The sequence below is a fragment of the Hyaena hyaena genome, unplaced genomic scaffold (assembly GCF_003009895.1).
Source record: "Hyaena hyaena isolate Hyena2069 unplaced genomic scaffold, ASM300989v1 scaffold_64, whole genome shotgun sequence".
In the NCBI taxonomy this organism is placed as follows: Eukaryota; Metazoa; Chordata; class Mammalia; order Carnivora; family Hyaenidae; genus Hyaena; species Hyaena hyaena.
The window spans coordinates 665,400-675,486 of NW_024080698.1; positions in this window are offsets into that span (position 1 = coordinate 665,400).

The window sequence follows — 10,087 nt, forward strand, 5'->3', positions numbered from 1 at the left end:
AAGCTTCCAGCAACCCTAAGCAGGGGGTAATATTATCATACATGTTTAACAGCTGAGAAAATCGAAGCATAGAGAGGCAAGCAAATTTTCTGAGATCGCACAACTAGTAAACGGTAGAGTGAGCATTTGGGGGGCGCCTCGGTGGCTCAGTCGGTTGAGCGTCCGACTTCGGCTCAGGTCATGATCTCACGGTGGGTGAGTTCGAGCCAGTGAGGTCGGCTGGCTCTGTGCTGACAGCTCAGAGCCTGGAGCCTGCTTCAGATTCTGTGTCTCCCTCTCTCTGCCTCTCCCACGCTCATGCCCTCTCTCTCAAGAATAAGTAAACATTTATAAAAGTAAATTTAAAATCAGGGATTTGGGTTCTAGAGTCCATGTTCTTAACCACTACACTTGAGAATCAATGATGGCAAGAAAAGTTTTAAATCTTCGTGTAATGGGTTTATAACTTGGAATGCCTTCTGCTGCAAATATCAGAAACGCCTTCCCAAAATTACTTACAGACACATCATGGAAGAACCTTGAGGACATTATGCTGAATGAAATAAGCCTGTCACCAAAGGACAAATACTGTTAGAGTGGCTATTATAAGAAAACAAGTGTTTAAGAAAAATAACAAGTGTTTGAGAGAAAAGGGAACCCTTCTACACTGCTGGTGGGAGTGCTAACTGGCGCAGCCACTCTGGAAAACAGTATGGGGGTTCCTCAGAGAATTAAAAACAGAAACACTATATGATCCAGCAATATCTGAAGAAAATGAAAACATGAACTCAAAAAGACATCTGCACCTGCGTATTCATTGCAGCGCTATTGACACTAGCCAAGATAGGGAAATAACCTAAGTGCGCATCAGTGGGTCCAATCTAAAGAAAATGTGGTATATGTAAACACAATGGAATATTATTCAGCCGTAAAAAGAAGGAAATCTTACCATTTGTGACAACATAGATGGATTTGAGGACATTACATTAGGTGAAATAAGTCAGACAGAGAAAGACAAATACCATATGATCTCACTTATATCTGGAATCTAAAGCAAACAAACAAACAAAAAACCACATGTGCAAAGATACAGAGAACAAATTGGTGGTTGTCTGAGGCAGGGGATGGGGGGAGGTGGGCAAAATGAATGAAGGGGAGTCAAAAAGTGAAAATCTTTCAGCTACAAAATAGATAAATCATGGAGATGTAACGTACAGCATGGTGATTACAGTTAATAATACAGTGTTGCATACTTGAAAGTTGCTGAAAGAGCAGATCTTAAAAATTCTCACAAGAAAAAATAATTGTCACTATGTATGGTGATGGATGTTAACTAGGCTTAGTGTAGTAATCATTCACAATGTATACAAATGTCAAATCCTGTACACCCGAGACTAGTATGATATTATATGTCAATTATACCTCAATTAAAAAAAATAGGACAGGGGTGACTGGTTGGCTCAGTCAGTTAAGCTTCCAACTTCAGCTCAGGTCATGATCTCACAGCTTGTGAGTTTGGGCCCCGCATCGGGCTCTGTGCTGACGGCTCAGAGCCTGGAGCCTGCTTTCAAATTCTGTGTCTCCCCCTCTTTCTGCCCCTCCCCCACTCGCAGTCTATCTCTCTCTCAAGAAAAAATAAAACATTAAAAAAAATTTTAAAAAGGGGACAAATACTATATGATTCTACTTGCATGAGGTCCTGGAGCAATCATATTCCTTGAGCCAGAAAGTAGAATGCTGGTTTCAACGGGCTGGAAGAGGGGAGAGGACGGGGAGTTAATATTTAATGGGTGCTGGGTTTCAGTCTGGAAGGATGAAAGCTCTGGAAATGGATGGTGGTGAGAGCTGTACAAGAACGTGCATGTGTTTAATGCCACAGATTGTACATTTACAAATGGCTAAAATGGTAAATTTTCCGTTACGTACATTGTGCCACGGCCGTTTACAAAAGACAATAAGTGACTTACAAGAAGGAGACTGAAAGTGATCACAGAGCACATGAAGTCCAGAGGTGGAGCAACTTTATAGCATGGGATCAGTGGCTCGGTGACATCGTGGAGGACCCGGAGCCATCCCATCTTTCTGCCTTGTCATTTCTGGGTAGGTACCTGGCTCTTCGCGTGATCACAAGATGGTCGCAGTTGGACACATCTCATCCAGACATGATAAATTATAGAGAGACGATCTCTTCCTAGGGAGAAAGTGGTTTCCTTAGGAGAGAGGAAACATTTTCCAGAAGGCTTCCAGCACATCTAGCCACATTTCACTGACCAGAGTTACATCGCCCCCTACCCCATGCCTAAGGGGACCGTAATGGCCATCCCAGACCCATCAGGATCTGCCCTTTGGAGCTGGGTCCAGAGCTAGGTTCCCTAGAAGCAGAAGGCCACCTGGAGTAGAGTAGAACCTGAATGCTGCAACTTCATAAAATAGCACTTAATAAGGCCATTTATGAGTCGTGCTCACCATGATCCTGTCATCCTCACTAAGACGTGGGTCATGAATACATGTTAGATTAAGCTGTTTTAAGTTTTTTTTTGTTTTGTTTTGTTTTGTTTTAATGTATACAGAGGCGCCTGGGTGGATCAGTCAACTTCGGCTCAGGTCGTGATCTGGTGGTTTGCAAGTTTGAGCCCCCATGTTGGGCTCTGTGCTGACAGCTCGGAGCCTGCTTCGGATCCTCCGTCCCCCTGTCTCTCTGGCCCGCCCCCATGCTCTCTCTCTCACTCTCTCAAAAATAAATAAACATTTTAAAAATGTGTATATATTGCAACAATATCTCTTCCATAGCTCATTTTGTACAGTCACCTTAAAAATATCAAAGTCGCTGGGGTTACCACTGCCATTTTGATGATACACCTCTCAAGTTCTTTTCATTGGCAAAAGTTAGGAAACGGGAAGAAGGGAGGAGACCTACAGGCGAGGTGAACCTAGATAAAAGCGTCTGGAAGGGGTCCTTTCCTGCCCCTGTCCCCGCCCCGCACACACAGCGGGCCACGGTGGGTGAGTCCTGGCTACAGAGCCGGAAACTGGGTGCAGGACCTGGCTAGGACAAAACGTGAACGGCTTGCCTCTGGTCAAGTGACCTGATCTTTTCAAACCTCAGTGTGTTTATTGTAAAAGAGAGGAAAGCAGTGTCACGCTGTAAGACACGCAAGGGGTTGTTGTGAGGAACTGAAGTAATCCTAGACTCTTCCCTGTCCCTCGCCACCACACCCCTTCAGGATACTCAGCCCTTCCTCTCCTTCGGGCTCTGCACGCCACCCGGCTCTGGCCTTGCTATCATAGTTCCCTAACTCGCTTCAGGTCTTTGATCTTTAGCCACCTTCCCTCTCCGATTCACTCACCCTGTAAATCTGAGAGAGACCTTTCAGAGACGCAGGGCTGATTATGCCGTGGCTCTGTCGTGCATGGGAGAAAAGCGAACTGTGTGGCACGGGCCCTGGGTCTGGGACGGTCAGGTTCCCTGGCCACGCCCCTCCTACCTACTCACAGCTGTCCCTGTGCCCCCTGGACGTGCCTGGGCCCTTGTTTATACGTCTCCTTTCACCTGAAATGTCATCCTCTGGCCCAACAAGCAAATACATCCTCCTCTTTAAGAGCACTGTGGAGTCGGGGCGCCTGGGTGGCTTAGTCGGTTAAGCGTCCGACTTTCGCTTAGGTCATGTACTCGCGGTTCGTGGGTTCGAGCCCCACGTCGGGCTCTGTGCTGACTGCCGGCTCAGAGCCTGGAGCCTGTTTCAGTCTACGACTCCCTCTCTCTCTGACCCTCCCCTGCTCACGCTCTCTCTCTCTCTCTCCTAGAAATAAATAAAACATTAAAAAAAAAAAAAGAGCACTGTGGAGTCAATTGGGTCTGAACTCTAATCTCAGCTAGCCAGCTAGCCAGCTGTGAGACCCGGGCCAAGCAACCTTACCCGTCAGAGTCTCAAGTCCTTGATGGGTCCGGTGCTGCTTATGGGGTTGTGAGAACCAGACAACAGGCAGGAAGAGTGCCCGGGTCAGGGCCCTGCTCTAGTGAGTTCGTCCGAAGGACGGCTGTTACTTTTATCAGCTCCTGTGTCCCAGCTCAAGTATGGCTTCCTCTGGAAGATTTTCCAGGCTCCTGGGCTAGCAGAATCCCTGTTTCATTTCTGCCCAGAACCCCTTCTCTAGGCCTGCTCTATCATCCACAAGATGTGTGTTTTTTTTTTTAATGTTTTATTTATTTCTAGGAGAGAGAGACACAGCGTGAGCAGGGGAGGGTCAGAGAGAGAGGGAGCCACAGACTGAAACAGGCTCCAGGCTCTGAGCTGGCAGTCAGCACAGAGCCCGACGCGGGGCTCGAACCCACGGACCGCGGGATCATGACCTAAGAGAAAGTCGGATGCTTAACCGACTAAGCCACCCAGGAGCCCCATCCACAAGATGTTTTGAAATGAGTTGGGTTCAAGGTCTTCCTGCACCCTCACCTCATAGGACTATATGCTCCTGGAGGGTAGGAACTAATTTTTCATTCTGGAATCCCCAGCATCGGATCCCGGGTGCTACACAGGGCTGTTGCTTTACCTAAATGCTTTACCGACCATGTAACAACCCATCAACAGCTCGCGTGCCCAGCCCCCCATGCCAGGTGCTGATGCCAGCTTCTCCAAGGAGACAACAGAATCGGGGCTAGGTTTGAAGGTAAAAGCCCATTAAGTATAACAACCCTGACTTCCATCCTTCCGTGTCTACTGGTTGTGTCCCCTGACATGCCCGGGCGACCCCCTTCTCCTCCCTGCCCACTAATGTCCAAAACTAGAGGCGAACTTATTTGAATAGCCACATAAACACCCAAATCACTTTTCCCGCTCTCCTCTCTCTGGTGAATGGAAAGTAGCATTCCAGGGCCATTGTGTGTCCGAGATATCTCCCGAGTCCATTTATCAATCTCGTTTTCAGATGAGGCAAGTACTTCCACACATGAGCAGACCTACGGAGAGGTCTCCAGGAAGGAGGGGTGCGAGGACCTGGCTGCCGTGAGTAGGGGTCAGGTTGTTGGATGGGTTCCTGAAAATCGTCTTCATGTCCGCAACTTTTTTTTTCTTTCCCCTGAGCCTGTGGACAAGGCTAGGCTGAAAGTCTGGTTTACCTCCGCTCCTCCCCCCAAACCCACTCCATTTTTATATTGCTCCGAGGTTAATAGCCATGTCGTGTGGGGTCATAGAAGACATCTGTGTCTCAGATAATATGCTTACGGTGATTACCACACATAATTGACTGACCTTCCCTCATTCTTTCCCTGCTGCAGGCCGCGGCTGATAGGATGAGGCAAGCCGCGAGAGTTTATTTTCCATCACACACCATTGTGCTGCTGAGCAAATATTTTAGCAAGCTTTGAATGAACCACCTTTTCAAGCCCTAGGTTTTCAGAGTTAAAATAGGAAGCCATGACCAACCTAATAATAGTAGATTTTAAATCAGCTTTGGGCCACCCTACTTAGACCGCTATTGTGAGTCCCCCGGAAGACCAGGTTTGGGGCATGAGCATCGCAGGGCCCTCTTCCCTTCAACCTTATCCTTCTTCACGTTGACTTTGCAGGGAGCGGGGAATCCTGATGCTCTTCACTGCAGGGTCTGGGTCTTTAGAGGGGAAGGAAAATTCGCCTTTGGGTGCCCAGCCAACCAGGTCCCGAAGGGTAACTGGAGTTCAGCCTTTGGAAGTCACCTCATCTCATCATATCACTGGCCACCCAGTCCCAGCCACCAGCTCCTGCCTCCACCCACCGTCACAGGGCCACCTGGATGTTCTTAACAAAGAACATCATAAGCTCTCAGCAAATGGATCCCTCCTTCTTGCAAAAACAACTAAGACTCTTGATCCCGGAGAGAATGGAAAAAGTAGGAGACTGCAATGAAAAAACTCCCCACAGCAAATTTCAAAATGTTACATTAACATTTTAAAACTTCTTAATAATGTTTTACCTTAGCTCGATTCCATCTATCTAGCAATTAATCCATCAGCCTTCACATAATACACACCTACAGGAAACGCGATTCCGCGTCTCTGGGCTGGATTCCACTGTGAATTACTAATGTGTTAACACTCGGGAATTCCAAGCTCCCTTGACTTTCATCATCCCCTCTCCCTGCCGCAGCCCTCCCAACCAAGTTCCTATGTGTCACGGAGGACAAGGTCGGGGCTCCGTGACTCCACTGGGGTTTGGTCCCAGCCCCAGAGACCCAACCTGGGTCTCCCTCTCAATGGCCCCACCTCCCCCAGATGGAAAATCTCAATGTCTGCACTCTGAAACCCACATCAACTCCCCAGGCCTCTACAGAGCTACGGTTCAGGAGGATTACCCGGAAAGCAAGTGTCAGCGAGAAAGTTTACTGCCACAGTTTATCACACGAGTGCTGCTTCAAGGTCCTTTTCATTTGTGCAGTAACCTAAATTGGGTTCTAGTTGCCACTTAGAGAAATGCACCTGGAATCAGCAATTCACCATTTCACGTAAGTCATCCGCATCTTCCGTTGGCAGGGCAGGGACCAAGGAGCAAGGCCGGGGGGGTGGGAGTGGGGGGCGGGAGGGCAGGGGGAGAGATCGAGACCGCTTAACAGAAAAATTATACATATTCTAAACATATGGGTGATCTTTAGAAAAATCTCAGCATCACTTCATAATTATATACTACAAGTTTTAATTAACTAAAGCTCTGCAAATCATAATGCCTTATTAAAATGCAATTAATCCTTTGATTAAAAAACAAAAAGCACAAGTATTTACAACAAAAACACAAGTAGAATAATTACAAATATCATGTACCCATTTCTTTTATTTGGGTGTCACTTATGATGTTGCCCGCTCCCTTCATTAATTCAAACACACACATTATCTCGCATCCACAGGAGTGTGAGTGACAGTGGCCACCAAACACACAGCACTATATCCTATTGATTTCGGCAAATCCTGAACAATGCCATTTGCATGCTTGTTTCTGTAATAATAAAGATATGCCATTCAGAATTAAAGCCCGGCCAGGCTAGTGGCAACTAATTGTGTTGTATGTAATGAGTGCAATTTCAATTTGATATCACCCTCAGCTTTTCTTGCCGCCCTCGCTAAGTACTTTCAAGTCTTTGTGGGGAAATAATTGATTTTTTTGTGCCGTGGGCACAAGAAAATTATTATGATCTTTTGAATAATGCCAAAGAAAAGACCATGAATGATTTAAATTGGTATATGAAGAAGGCTTCGCCGTGGACTGCGGCTTGACTGACATCCTGCTAATGCAGTATCTAGATTAGCAGTTTTTAAGGAGGCAGCTAATATGAAACTAGTAAAACAGAAAAGGTTGCTACCGGGATTGGGTGGTAGTGGCGGCGGCGGCGGGGGGTAGGGGGAGTGTTGGTAGTGAGGGCTGTTGTTTCATTTTATTTGCTATCCGGGGAGGACCCACAATTTGGGGATTTGAGGCACGACACGATTACATAATTGCCTGGCCCTCGCCACCGAGGGTATGTTTCCACTGATAAATTACACATTTGAACTGGGCAGATAGGAGAGTGCTGAGCCGGATTGTTAGCGGGACCACGGTTGGATTGGGGAGATCCACCTGCCGTGGGCCGATCCCCGTGTCTGGAACCTGAGAGTTAGTTAGTATCTTTTTCTGACGTGCAACTCCAGGAAGAAACTGGGAGTAGGGTGGTGAGGGAGCTACTTTATTTATTCCTTAATCTTCCCATTAGGAGCTACGGCTCTATCCCACTGTGCGCATGGCTTGGGTCTAGCAGAAGAGCTAAGTCCCCTTTGAACCCGGGGTGATAACAGGGAAGGAAATCCAAACCTAAGTCAGGTTTCCTTTGTGCCCATGAAACCTTGGATCCGCAAACCCAACCAGGGCAACGGCCCGATCGCCTTCCCCTCCCTCCCTAGCCTCCCGCTGAACCTTCCGTCTCCACCGCGGCAGCCTGGACTGTAACGGGCGAGGAAATAAGCACCTTAGAAAGAAGGATCACCAATTCAAAACACAATTCCACCTTAAAATGCATCCACCTTCCAAATCTCATTCTTCAGACGAGGGAGTGTTGTTAATTTAGTTGGTCATAACTAAATAGTTTCTAATCTGGAGCAGGAGGCTGCTGGGAATATTGGACAGTTTAAAGGTTAATCACCATCGCCTGGTTACACAAGTGAGGCAGAACTAATTCCTCCAAAGGCAAATGGCTTGCAGTTTTATCAGCAGTGCAGATTAGAAGTGTTAATATACAGAACAGAATGGACGCTTAAGGGCCGGTTTTCCCCTTATCGGCAAACTTTGCAACAGAACTCAGCTCCCGCACAACCTCTGCACTTCTATAATAAGGCCCCTTATTTTGCCTCTCGAGCAGAACTATCAAACAATCCTGTCCAAACCACTGCCACCAAAATCAGGGTATTACAGACCACAGCTAATTGGAAGATCACTATAATGAAGGAAAAGATAAAATACTTTGGCTGTTGGCCTAAAATGTGGATCAACACAACATAGGAAGCTATCTTGCTATGTCACATTCTGAGAGATTTACATAAACAATAAACTCAATCCAACGGCCCCCCCCAATACATCTTTGTTTACAGTAAATGCAACCTAAAGTCAGACGAGAGGAGGCGGGAGAGGTACTTTACATAGGCAATATGATTAGGCCAGCAGTTTTGCAACTGTGCAGGGAAGCAGGGACTGTGTAGATTTCCTCTCTTGGAATCAGCGGGGAGAAAATGGTTTTTAATGTTCTCCACGCTTCCTATATCATAGATATTTAAATATTTGGACCACTCAATATGCTAAAACGCTGGTACCAGCCGCACAAATTGACGACCATGTTTCTGCTAGGGCTGCGGGTGCCCTTCTGGGGAGGAGAGGGGGCTGGGCAGAGCAGGGCAGAGGAGGCTGCCAGAGGCTGGAACCCCAGTGCTTTGGTGGGTTTTCCTTTGGTGGCTGGAGGAGGAAGCGGATGCAGGTGGGAGAGGGTGGTATTTTAAGAGAGCAAAATTCGAGACAACCCACCTAACTGAGCCAGGGAATGAAATGGTTCCTTGATGGGAAATCTCTTATTATAACAAGACCAAATATTCCAAACACACAAGGAAGAGACTTTTGGGGCTGCAGGGATGGGGGAGGCTGGTGTGCACCGAAAGCAGGTCCATCCAGGTGATATGTTCTGGGGTCAGATTTAACTTTTCCCCAGGTATGCCCAGCAGCCTGGATGGGTCTATCTCCCAAATATTATTCACTGACTCTCCCACCCTGGCTGCCGGCTCTCTCCTGGATTCCAAATCTTGCATGAGCCCTGAGGTAGTTGAAAAAGGGGGGTTCCTATCTACTGGCAATAGACTTCTGCAGTCCTCTTATTATTCAATATCCCATCCCTTTACTGTTCAAGCTCCTACCAGAAGGAGTCTCTTCTGTCTGAATGGCCCCCAGCACCTGGAAGAATGTTCCCTTTAGGTATTTCGTAATTTATACCAACTGACTAATGAGCTTGATATAGTTACTGAGCGTTGTAGAGCATACGCGCTACCTACAGGGAATGAGCAAGCTTATGGTGCAAGGCCAAGACTATCACCTGAGGGTTAGTACCCTCCACAAGATAAATGACTACGTGATAAAAGGGGACATGTGACATGAAAGTGTGGTTTAGTGTCAACCGTCTAGAGCTTTGGGAGTTGAGGAGGGTGAGGCATATGTGGTTAACGTGCTCAGGAGCCTTAAACTGGGTCCATAATTCATTCAGTGTTTTAGTCGTTTGTTCACTCAACAGACACTCACTCTGTTCCCACCACGTGCCTCGCTGGGTTCTAGACAACAGCCGTGGAAAGACGAGTAGAGCGAGGTTCTGCCATCAGGATGCTCCCAGTGGGAGGTGGGGAAGAGGGACTGATACACGACCAACTGATCCCAATGCATCAGGCCCTTGACACTCCTGGATTCAGTACGTGAAACTGACTCATGGTAAGGATCAGCGTTAAGGCCCATGACATGCGGCCATTAGTGCTGGATGGTGGCTGCAGAGGCCTGTATGTGGAGAGACACGTTTAGCTGATGACAGGACCTGGCCAGCTGGCAGTTTCGCGAGCAGAGGAATGGGACAGCAACCGAGGGGAATG